Source organism: Heterocephalus glaber, unplaced genomic scaffold (genome assembly GCF_053883595.1).
Source record: "Heterocephalus glaber isolate CG9 unplaced genomic scaffold, H.glaber_assembly_v1.0 deba00000546, whole genome shotgun sequence".
Classification (NCBI taxonomy): domain Eukaryota; kingdom Metazoa; phylum Chordata; class Mammalia; order Rodentia; family Bathyergidae; genus Heterocephalus; species Heterocephalus glaber.
Window position 1 is genome coordinate 28074368 of NW_028258147.1, and position 10708 is coordinate 28085075.

Sequence of the window (10708 nt, forward strand, 5' to 3'; positions counted from 1 at the left end):
CTGTATCTTCTAGCCAGAGAATAAAGGTGCTGGTTAACTTCAGCCTTTGATGCTCAGTGTGTATGTGAAGTTTCCAGGAAGATTAAATAAGAATAGAAACAGAAAATATATCTTCCATGATCACATGGGAATAAAAGGAGAGGCAATAAAAAGGAAATGGTAAGGTTATACAGATAGGCCACTACAAAGCATTGCATTTAAACAGAAATATATTCAAAATTACATTAAATGAAGTCAGCTCAAATATTTCAATTAAGAGAAAAAGAATACCAGATTAGATTTTAACACTATCCAAATATATCTTGTTTACTAAAGACAAGTCTAAAACATGGGCAAACAGGGAGGGTAAAAATAAAAATATGGTAAAAGATACAACATGAGCATACTAAGACAATAAGTAATGGTGTGATTATGTTAAAATAAATCTAAAGGCAAAAGAGAATTATTAGAGATAAAGATTTCACAGCATAGTGACAAAAAGCTTGGTTCATTAAAACAATACAATAATTTAATGTGTTATGTACCTACTAATATAATATAAAAAGATATAAAGCAAAAGGACTATACTCTAAGGAGATATAGACTAATCCAAAATCACAGTGGAAGATTTCTTTCTCTGCAACTTACAGAATAATCAGAAAAAATAATATCTTTAAGACAATATAAGGTTTGGATAACATGATTAATTTGACAAAATGAAAATATAAAGAACACTGCGTCTAACAACTCCAAAGTTTGCATTTTTTTCATTTACAAATTAAACATTTTTAAAATCTGATGATATCCTGGCCACAGTGTAAGTTTTAAAAAGTTCCAAAGGCAAAATATATTATTTGAAAATAATATGCTTACCCCTGGCATGGTGGTACATGCCTGTAATACAAACATTCTGGGAGGCTGAAGCAGGAGCATGATAAGTGTGATCCTAGCCTGGGGTACTTAGTGATTTAGTGAGACCCTGTCTCAGAAAATAAAAAAGAAAAAGAAAAGCCTGGGAATTTAGCTCTAAAAACTGCATAAGCCATTGAAAAATCAGATAGAAATTAAAAAGCAAAGGGATATTATAAGCAATAAATACAAATAATAGAGGAGAAAAAGGCTGAAATTTAATATGATTAGAGAAACATCATCAAAATGTCTACAAAGTAAAAAGAAAATGAAATGCAAAATTGAATGAAATAATGTATGTACAATAGATGAAATCAATAAGGTTGATTTTTTGAAAATATTAATAAAATTGACACACCTCTGTGATGCTAGTCAGAGGAAAAGAAGGAGAAGGCACAAATAATTACTCTTATGTCTTCTTCCTGCACATAAATGGTACCCTGGAATTTGTTGTCCAAATGGCCTCCAGCTTTCCCTGCTCAGGCTTTCAGGGGCCAAGTGGCACTGGCAAGGACAATGGAGAAAGCACACAGAGCATGGCTCTCCACATATGAATATGCATGGCCCTTTCTGGATAAGTACAGAACATGGCAGGAAAAGAGGACTGGGCCTTGGTCCAGAGCCATCAGCTCTCTCCTTGTGGTTACATTTAGATAGAACTCCAAGGAATCAAAAATTTTAAATTCAAAATTGGTTTTCCTGTTTATTATAAAGGAATATTTACCAAGGTCAAGCTGATGTAGCGTGAAGGTCTACATTTTCACTTTTCCCCTGGCTCTGCAAATGAGTACAGATGGGCTTAGAGAAAGGGCATGTAGTCTAGACGAGCCTGAAAGGAACCAGGCAATAATGGAGGAGTAAGTGTAAAAGATAGAGATTAGAGATCAAACAGAATCTTTTATTTTTTTTGGGAACTGGGGATCGAACTCAGGACCTTGTGCTTATGAGGCAGGCACAGTGCCACTGAGTTAATCCCTGGACTGAGAATCTTGATTGGAAGGAAAGAATGGGAAGGAGCAATTAATAGTCCAAGGTCTAGATCTGAGTGCCAACCAGTAAGAAAGCCAACAAGGAGCCATTAGCTAACTGTCTAGTGAGCTACTATTCCCTGCCAGGACCTGCGTCTTCAAGGTGAGTCAAGTGGCTCATCTGGAGAGGCAGCCATGTATGGCAAAGGGAGCAAATAGGTCTTTCTGCAGTGAGCTAGAAATTTAAGATATCAGGAATAGGAATAGCAAGTAGCTCTAAGAGATTCATTTAGGTTAGAGCACACTCCTAAATGAGTTTAGTGGAGTTTCCAATATATCCCAGCATCATTTACCTCACTAGGAATAATGAAAAGTTCAAAAAGGACATTCTTAATATGAGTTTTACAAATATTGAGGTGGTAATTTTAAAAATTTTAATTTACTACCAAAAAACCAATAATAGAAGGTCTATCAAGTCAACAATTATGCAAATCCAATGATTTCTCTTAGCTATTTTCAGAATTTTATGGAAGGAAAAAATGTTATTGACAGGCATGATAATCATTGTAGAAACAATCTGAATGATTTAAAAATGTATCTAGTTTCAAAAAGTCAAGAAAAATTTATTTAATTTTTTATACTTTCTTATTTAATATGTACTACTTTTATACCATCTATAACATAGTTAAATCTGAGGGAAAATAAACATGATGATTCTTATGCAGTCATTAAATACTTTACCCTTTTCTTTCTAATACAAATCAAGCTGTAAAACAAAACTTTTTGAAAAAAAATGAATATCATCTTACAAAGAGAATATGTGAAGTGGGAAGAGTAGACTCTAAGTAATAGCAATGGTGGAGCATTGGAAATCAAAGAGAAGTCTGTCTGGGATCCCCAGAGGAAGTGACCAGAAGACTGTGATGTCTCAGCACAAAAGCCAAGGCAGCAGAATCAATGGTGAATCAAAGCCTCCTGCATGGCTGGGTCTGCGGGCTTGAACTGGTGGTGAATTTGGTAGGAAGGACTGAGAAGTAGGTATGAAGCCATCTCACTTTGCAGTTTGAGATGAATCCAATTGAGTTATTACTCATTCTTTTATACCTTTCCTATCAGCAGGAAGCAGCAAAAATAACAAACACTGAATTACTGGAAAAATAAATATTACTCCTCCTATTGTTAAATCACATTTTGAACTCTGTTCTACAGACTTGCCTTCCTGGTGCCTGAGTGCTATAGTTACCATGTTTTCCAAACCAAACACCTGAGACATGTCAGTTGGCAAAGAACAGAAATTCAAAACAGGATGTCTAGAACTGTGTTCTGAACACTTCTGTGCATAATAGCATATCAAGTGAATATGTGTCATGTGCCAAACTCTGCCATAAACTTGTGTTAATTTACTTAATCTTCACAACAAATCTGCCTTTTAAATTGGCTTTTAGGCATTCTATATTTGGGCCTTGCATCATATACAATCCTGTAGTTTGCTTGTTCAGTCCCTTAATCATCCCTTTTATCATATTAACCTTTTATTAGAGTCATTTCTTATAGTCCTATTTTCCCATGTTATGACACTATTGCTCCTTAATTTGAGTAGTTCTTGCTTATTCTAAGGTAATAAATGTGTTCTAATATTCTAAACATTTTATTGCTTTATATTTCATGTTTAAATCTTCAATCCATTTGAAATTGAATTGGAAGTATGATGTGAAGTAGAGATTACTTTTTTCCCATATGGTTCCTCAGTTAACTGAGTTACATTTATTGAAGCAACCACACTTCCTCCACCACACTATAGCATTGCTTTGCTAAAATATTAGGTGAGCAGACATAGTGACGTTTCTGAGTTCTGTATTCTATTTTATTACTTTATTTGTTCTTGTGAAGTCACCATTATTGAGATGAGGAAACGTAGGCACAGGAAGGGCAAGAAAACATGCCCAAGTCATGTAACTAGTAAGTCCACCCCATTAATCATATTATGTATCCAACTTAAGAGCAAATTTACCAGAATTTATCAAAAGCATATTTCTCAGGAGGATCCTGAATTGAATCTTCAAAGAATACACCCCCTACACTGAAGAATATATTAACAATTGGCTATACAATGGCCTCCAGTGCCAAGGAGGTAAGCTGAGGGGGTTCCAGCACAACACCCCCCCCCCCTTGAAATGAGAAGACATGTAAACAAGTCTCAAAACTAGACTTCCAGATCACCTAAAGCAAATCCAAAGGGAAATGAGATGCAACATTCTGATACTCAACTACCTGGACTCTCTGAACTGGAAACAAAAGAGGATCTGTAAAAAGTGAAATCAGAAATAAATTCTCAGATAACAGCAAAGATTGTGCCAATAGTAAAAGACATGATTAATAAATCTAGAGGGGACACAGATAAAAAAAATAGAAGAGCTGAGGAACATATTGGAATCCCAACATAGAAAACAAATGGAATGCATAAAACAGATGCAAACAGATTTCCAAGACATTAAAAACTCCATTGGAAGTCTATGCAGCACAATGAGCCAATGTGAGGACAGAATTTCAGATATAGAAGATAAGATTGCAAATAGTGACCAGGAAAAGGAAAATTTCTTTAAAATAGTAAGGGACCACGAGAAATCAATCCAGTATCTGCTAGATGATTCAATGAATAACATAAGACTGTTCAGAGTCAATGAAGAAACAGGAGAGAGTGCAGATGACATAAAAAAACGGTTTACAGAAGTAATGGCAGAAAACATCCCAAGCAGGGGAAAAAAACTTGACATACAGATAAGTGAGGCATATAGAACTCCAAATAGCCTAGATCAAAAAAATTGACACATAGGCATATACTTGTTAAGATTCCAGAAACTCAAAAGAATAAAATTCTACAAGCAGTTAAAGAAACAAATCACATACAAAGGAGAACCCATCAGAATCACAGCAGACTTCTCAACACAAACCATCAAGGCAAGAAGAGCTTGGAGTGACATATTCCAAGCCCTAAAAGAAAACAACCTCCAACCCAGATTGATGTACCCTGCAAAACTATCTTTCAAAATTGATGGAGAAATAAGATACTTTCACAACAAAGAGTACCTTAGGAACTTCATGAACAGCAAACCAGCACTCCAAAAAATTTTGGATAATATCCCAGGAACAGACAATGAGGATCACAACCCCAAGAAGCTGAACAGAATGAATACATCAGCCAAGACAAGAAATTAAATGTAAAGGGTGAGAATCCAACAAAAAGAAAAAGTCATGACACTGATAAGTCAATCCATATCAGTTATAACCATCAATGATAATGGGCTCAATTCACCAATCAAAAGAAATAGACTGGCAGAATAGGTTGAGAAGCAAGATTGAAGAATATGCTGCATACAAGAAACACAATTCAAAAAGAAAGTCATAGATTGAAAGTAAAAGAGTGGAAAACAATACTCCATGCTACAGGAAAGCAGGAGTAGCTACCCTCTTGGCAGATCAAATGGATTTCAAACCAACACTGATTAAGAGAGACAAAGAAGGACACTATATCCTTGTAAAGGGAACAATCCAAGAGGAAAAAATGACAATCTTAAATATCTATGCACCAAACACTAGTGTGCCCACCTATATAAAACAAATACTAACAGACATGAAAAGTCATACATGCACTAATACAATAGTAGTGGGGGACCACAATACCCCACTGTCACAAATAAATAGATCAACTAGAAAGAAAACAAGCAACGAAATACTAGAACTCAATCAGAGTCTTGAACAAATGAACTTAACAGATGTTCACAGAGTGTTTCACTCCACAAAATCAGAATACACATTGTTTTCAGGTGCACATGGGTCATTCTCAAAAATAGACCACATACTCACTTATAAAACATATTTAGGTAAGTGCAAAGGAATGAAGTCATCCCCTGTATATTATCACACCATACTGTGATGAAATTGGAGATCAATACCAAAAGAAACTGCAAGATTTTGATAACACATGGAAATTGAACAGCACACTTCTGAATAACCAATGAGTCACAGAGGAAATTAAAGAAGAAATCAGACAATTCCTACAATTAAATGACAATGACAGTACAACATATTGGAATCTATGGGACAAAATGAAAGCAGTCTTATGAGGGAAATTCATAGCAGTGAGTATTCATATTAGGAAAACAGAGCAAGCCCAATTAAATAACCTGATGCTGAACCTCAAGCTTCCAGAAAAAGAAGAGCAGGACGAACCCAAAGCTCATACAAGGGAGGAAATTATAAAGATCAGAGAAGAAATCAATGCCATGGAGACTAAGAGAATGATACAAAAAAATCAATGAAGCCAAGAGTTGGTTCTTCAAAAGAATAAACAAAATTGACAAACCCTTAGCCAACCTTATCAGTAAAAGGAAAAAAATAGCCCAAATCCATGTAATTAGGAATGAAAAGGATGAAATTACAATGGATGCTCCAGAAATCCAGAGGATCATCAGTACCTACTTTGACAATCTATATGCCAATAAGATGGAAAACACAGGAGAAATAGACAGATTCCTAGATAAGTATGAATTACCAAAGTTGAACGAAGAAGACCTAAAAATTGTAAACAACCCAATATCAACCAATGAAATTGAAAGCATAATAAAAAACTTATCAACTAAGAAAAGCCCAGGCCCTGAGTGGCTTCACTGCTGAATTCTACAAGACATTTAGAGAGGAACTACTGCCACTACTGTTTAAACTCTTCAATGAAATTGAAAGGGAAGCAATACTCCTGAATTCATTCCTGGAAGCAAGCATCACCTTGATCTCCAAAGCAGAAAAAGACCCAACCAAAAAAGAGAACTATAGGCCAATCTCACTGATGAACATAAATGCAAAAATCTTTAATAAGATACTGGCAAATAGAATGCAGAAAATCATCAAGAATACACCCTGACCGAGTAGGATTCATCCCAGGGATGCAGGGATGGTTCAACATATGCAAATCAATAAATGTAGTACACTATATCAATAAAGCCAAGGACAAAAAACATATGATCATCTCAATAGATGCAGAAAAAGCATTTGACAAAATCCAACATGCATTTCTGATAAAAACCCTAGAAAACATTGGGATAGATGGTCTATACCTCAATCTGATCAAAGCCATCTATGAAAAACCAACAGCCAGTATACTAAATGGTCAAAAACTAAAATCTTTCACACCAAAATCAGGAATAAGCCAAGGATGTCCACTATCACCACTCCTGTTCAACATAGTTTTGTGGAAACATTAGCCACGGCAATTAGACAAGAGAAAGGAATAAAAATAGGAAATGAAGGGCTCGGGATTTAGCTCAGTGGTTTTGCCACCTGCCTCACAAGCACAAAGTGTTGAGTTTGATCCCCATTGCCAAAAAAAAAAAAAAAAAAAAAAAGGAAATGAAAAAGTCAAATTGTCATTATTTGCACATGACATGATCCTCTATATGGAAGACCCCAAGAACTCCATTAAAAATCTTAATAACCAAATTCAGTAAAGTAGCTGGATACAAGGTCAACACAAAAAATCAAAACCTTTCCTCTACACGAACAATGACTCACTGAGACAGAAATAGGGCAAACAATTCCTTTCACAATATCATCGAAAAAATTTAAATAAGGAATCAAACTAACAAAGGAAATCAAAGACCTCTTCTCTGAAAATGATAGCACTGTGAAAAGAGAGATGGAAGATGATATCAGAAAAATGGAAAGACATCTCCTACTCCTGGATAAGAAGAATCAACATAGTGAAAATGGCCATACTTCCAAAACTTCTATATAGATTCAATGCAATCCCAATTGAAATTCCAGCAGCATACTTCATGGACCTTGAGAAAATAATCACAAATTTCATTTGGGACAAGAAGAGACATAGAATAATAGAAGCAATTGTAGGTAACAGAGATATGGCAGGGGGTATTACAACCCCCAACTTGAAACTATACTGCAAAGCTATTGTAATACAAACAGCATGGTACTGGCAAAGAAACAGACCTGAGGAGCAGAAACAACTGTAGATACACTCAGCCACTTCATCTTTGACAAAGGCGCCAAACACCCTTACTGTAGGAAAGATAGACTCTTTAATAAATGGTGCTGGAAAAATTGGGTTTCACCTTGCCAAAGATTAAAAGTAGACCTATATATTTCACTAGGTACTAAACTAAAATCAAAATGAATTAAAGATTTAAATATTAAAGCAGAAACACTAAACTGGGTGAAGAGAGGTTATAAAGAACTCTGGAAGACATCAGCGTAGGAAAACATTTTATGAACAAAATCCACAGTTGCCCATGAACTAGCACAAACAATCAACAAGTGGGATGCCTTCTTATGAAAAAGCTTCTGCACAGCAAGATAAACCAACTGCAATGTGAAGAGACAATCCACAATGTGGGAAAAAAATCTTCACCTGCTGTTCCTCAGACAAAGGTCTACTATCTAGAATATATAAAGAACTTAAAAAATCAGACCTCCCAAATTTAAAGACCCAATCCAAAAATGGGAATCTGAAATGAACAGACATTTCTCAGACAAAGAAGAAGAAATAGCAAATAAACATATGAAAAAGTGGTCAACATCCCTGGCCATTTAAGAGATTCAAATGAAAACAACAGTAAGACTTGACCTCACTCCAGAAAGAATGGCTGCTATCATGAAATCAACCAATAACAAATGCTGGCGGGGCTGTGGGGAAAGAGAAACCCTGTTCCAATGCTGGTGGGAGTGTAGACTGGTGCAAGCACTGTGGAAATCAGTATGGAGATACCTCAAAGAACCAAGACTGGAAGTCCCATTTGACTCCACTATTCCACTGCTGGGGATCTTCTCCAAAGAATTAAAAGAATCATACCACAGTGATATATGTGCGCCCACGTTCATAGCAGCACAGTTTGTGATAGCTAAAACTTGGACACAGCTCAAATGCCCATCAACTGGAGACTGGATAAAGAAAATGTGGTTTTTTAATAAAATGAAGTACTACTCAGCCATAACAAATGATAAATTAGAGACATTTATAGCTAAGTGGATGCATAGTAAGGCTATACTGTTAAGTGAAATAAATAGGACCCACATGTAAATACCGACTAGTTTCTCTAGTGTGAGAAACTGAAAGTGTAAATAAGGACTAAAAGTTATAATAGATAATGTGAAATATGAAGAAAAGGTGCAAAGGGGAAGGGGATTTGGAAAGGGTAGGGGAAAGGAAAGAAGGGAATGGAATTAATAGGAGAAAATGGAAACAAAGTCTTTGTAAATAGGGAGGGATGGAAGGGTTGAAGGGAGGGCAGGGGAAGGGGGAGAAAATAAGAACCAAGAGAGATTATGTAAAGATGCAAATTTCCCATGATGAATGTCATTACATTGTATACCTAAAATGTACCACTAAAATTCATTTAAAAATATTTTTTTAATTAAAAAATATATATATTAACAATTAATGGAAGAAGGGTCAAGTCAGATAGATGTTGGATATGAGTCACCATTCCAACATTTATTACAGTCAGAATATATAAAGTTAAACCAGCACGTTTTTTTGTGAAATGAGATAAGCACTATCTAACCAGCAAGATTGGAAAAAAATCAAATCAGACCATGCATGTATAATCTAGAACATAGCACAATAATATAATTTTGTTTTCTAACTCTTTGACAAAAATACTTAAACCTGAAAACTTTATAGACAAATTTTCTAACATATTAAGTTCTGAACAATTATTACGTGTTTTGTTGGTTATTGGTTAGTTTGCCTTTTGATTCTCGCTAAATTGAAATCAAGTTTTGGTCTCATTGAGAAAAATTAATAGATAGTTGTTAACACCTAATGACATAGCAAATAATAATGAAAATAAAAGGAAGGGAGAGTATAGTAAAGAAAAAAACTAGTCAGAGAAGGTGAGCCAGTCCCAGTAACAGGAAGGTAGCTCCCCCGCCACCATCTCAAGCTCCTAAAGCAGAGAAGGTGAGCCACGAGGGCACCAGAAGGACCCCACCCCCGTGGAAATGAGAAGACACATAAACAAGCCTTAAAAACAGACTTCCAGATCACCTACAGCAACCCCAAAGGGAAAGGAGATGGAACAATCTGATACTCAACCCCCTGGACTCCCTGAACTGGCAACAAGAGAGGATCTAGGAAAAATGAAATCAGAAATAATTACTCAGATAACAGCAAAGATTGTGCCTATGGTGCAAGACATGATTAATAAATCTAGAGAGGACACAGATAAAAAATAGAGGATCTGAGGGACATGATGGAATCCCAACATAGGAAACAAATGGAATCCATAAAACAGATACAAACAGATTTTCAGGAGATTAAAAACTTCATCAAAAGTCTGCACTGCAGAATGAACCAATGTGAGGATAGAATTTCAGATATAGAAGATAAGATTCCAATTAATGACCAGGAAAGAAAAATTGCTTTAAAATTGTAACGGAACACAAGAAATCAATCTAGCAGCTGCTAGACGATGCAAAGAAGAATAACATAAGACTGATTGGAGTCAATAAAGAAAGAGGAGAAAGGGCAGATGACATAAAAAAAAACTGTTCACAGAAGTGATGGCAGAAAATTTCCCAAGTAGGGGAAAAGAACTTGACTTACATATAAGTGAGGCACATAGAACTCCAACTAGCCTTGATCAAAAAAAATCTACACATAGGCATATAATAGTTAGGATTCCAGAAATCCAACAAAAGAACAAAATTCTACAAGCAGTGAGAGAAAAGAAACAAATCACATACAAAGGAAAGCCCATCAGAATCACAGCAGACTTCTCAATGCAAACCATCAAGGCAAGAAGAGCTTGGAGTGATGGATTTCAAGCCCTAAAGAAAAACAG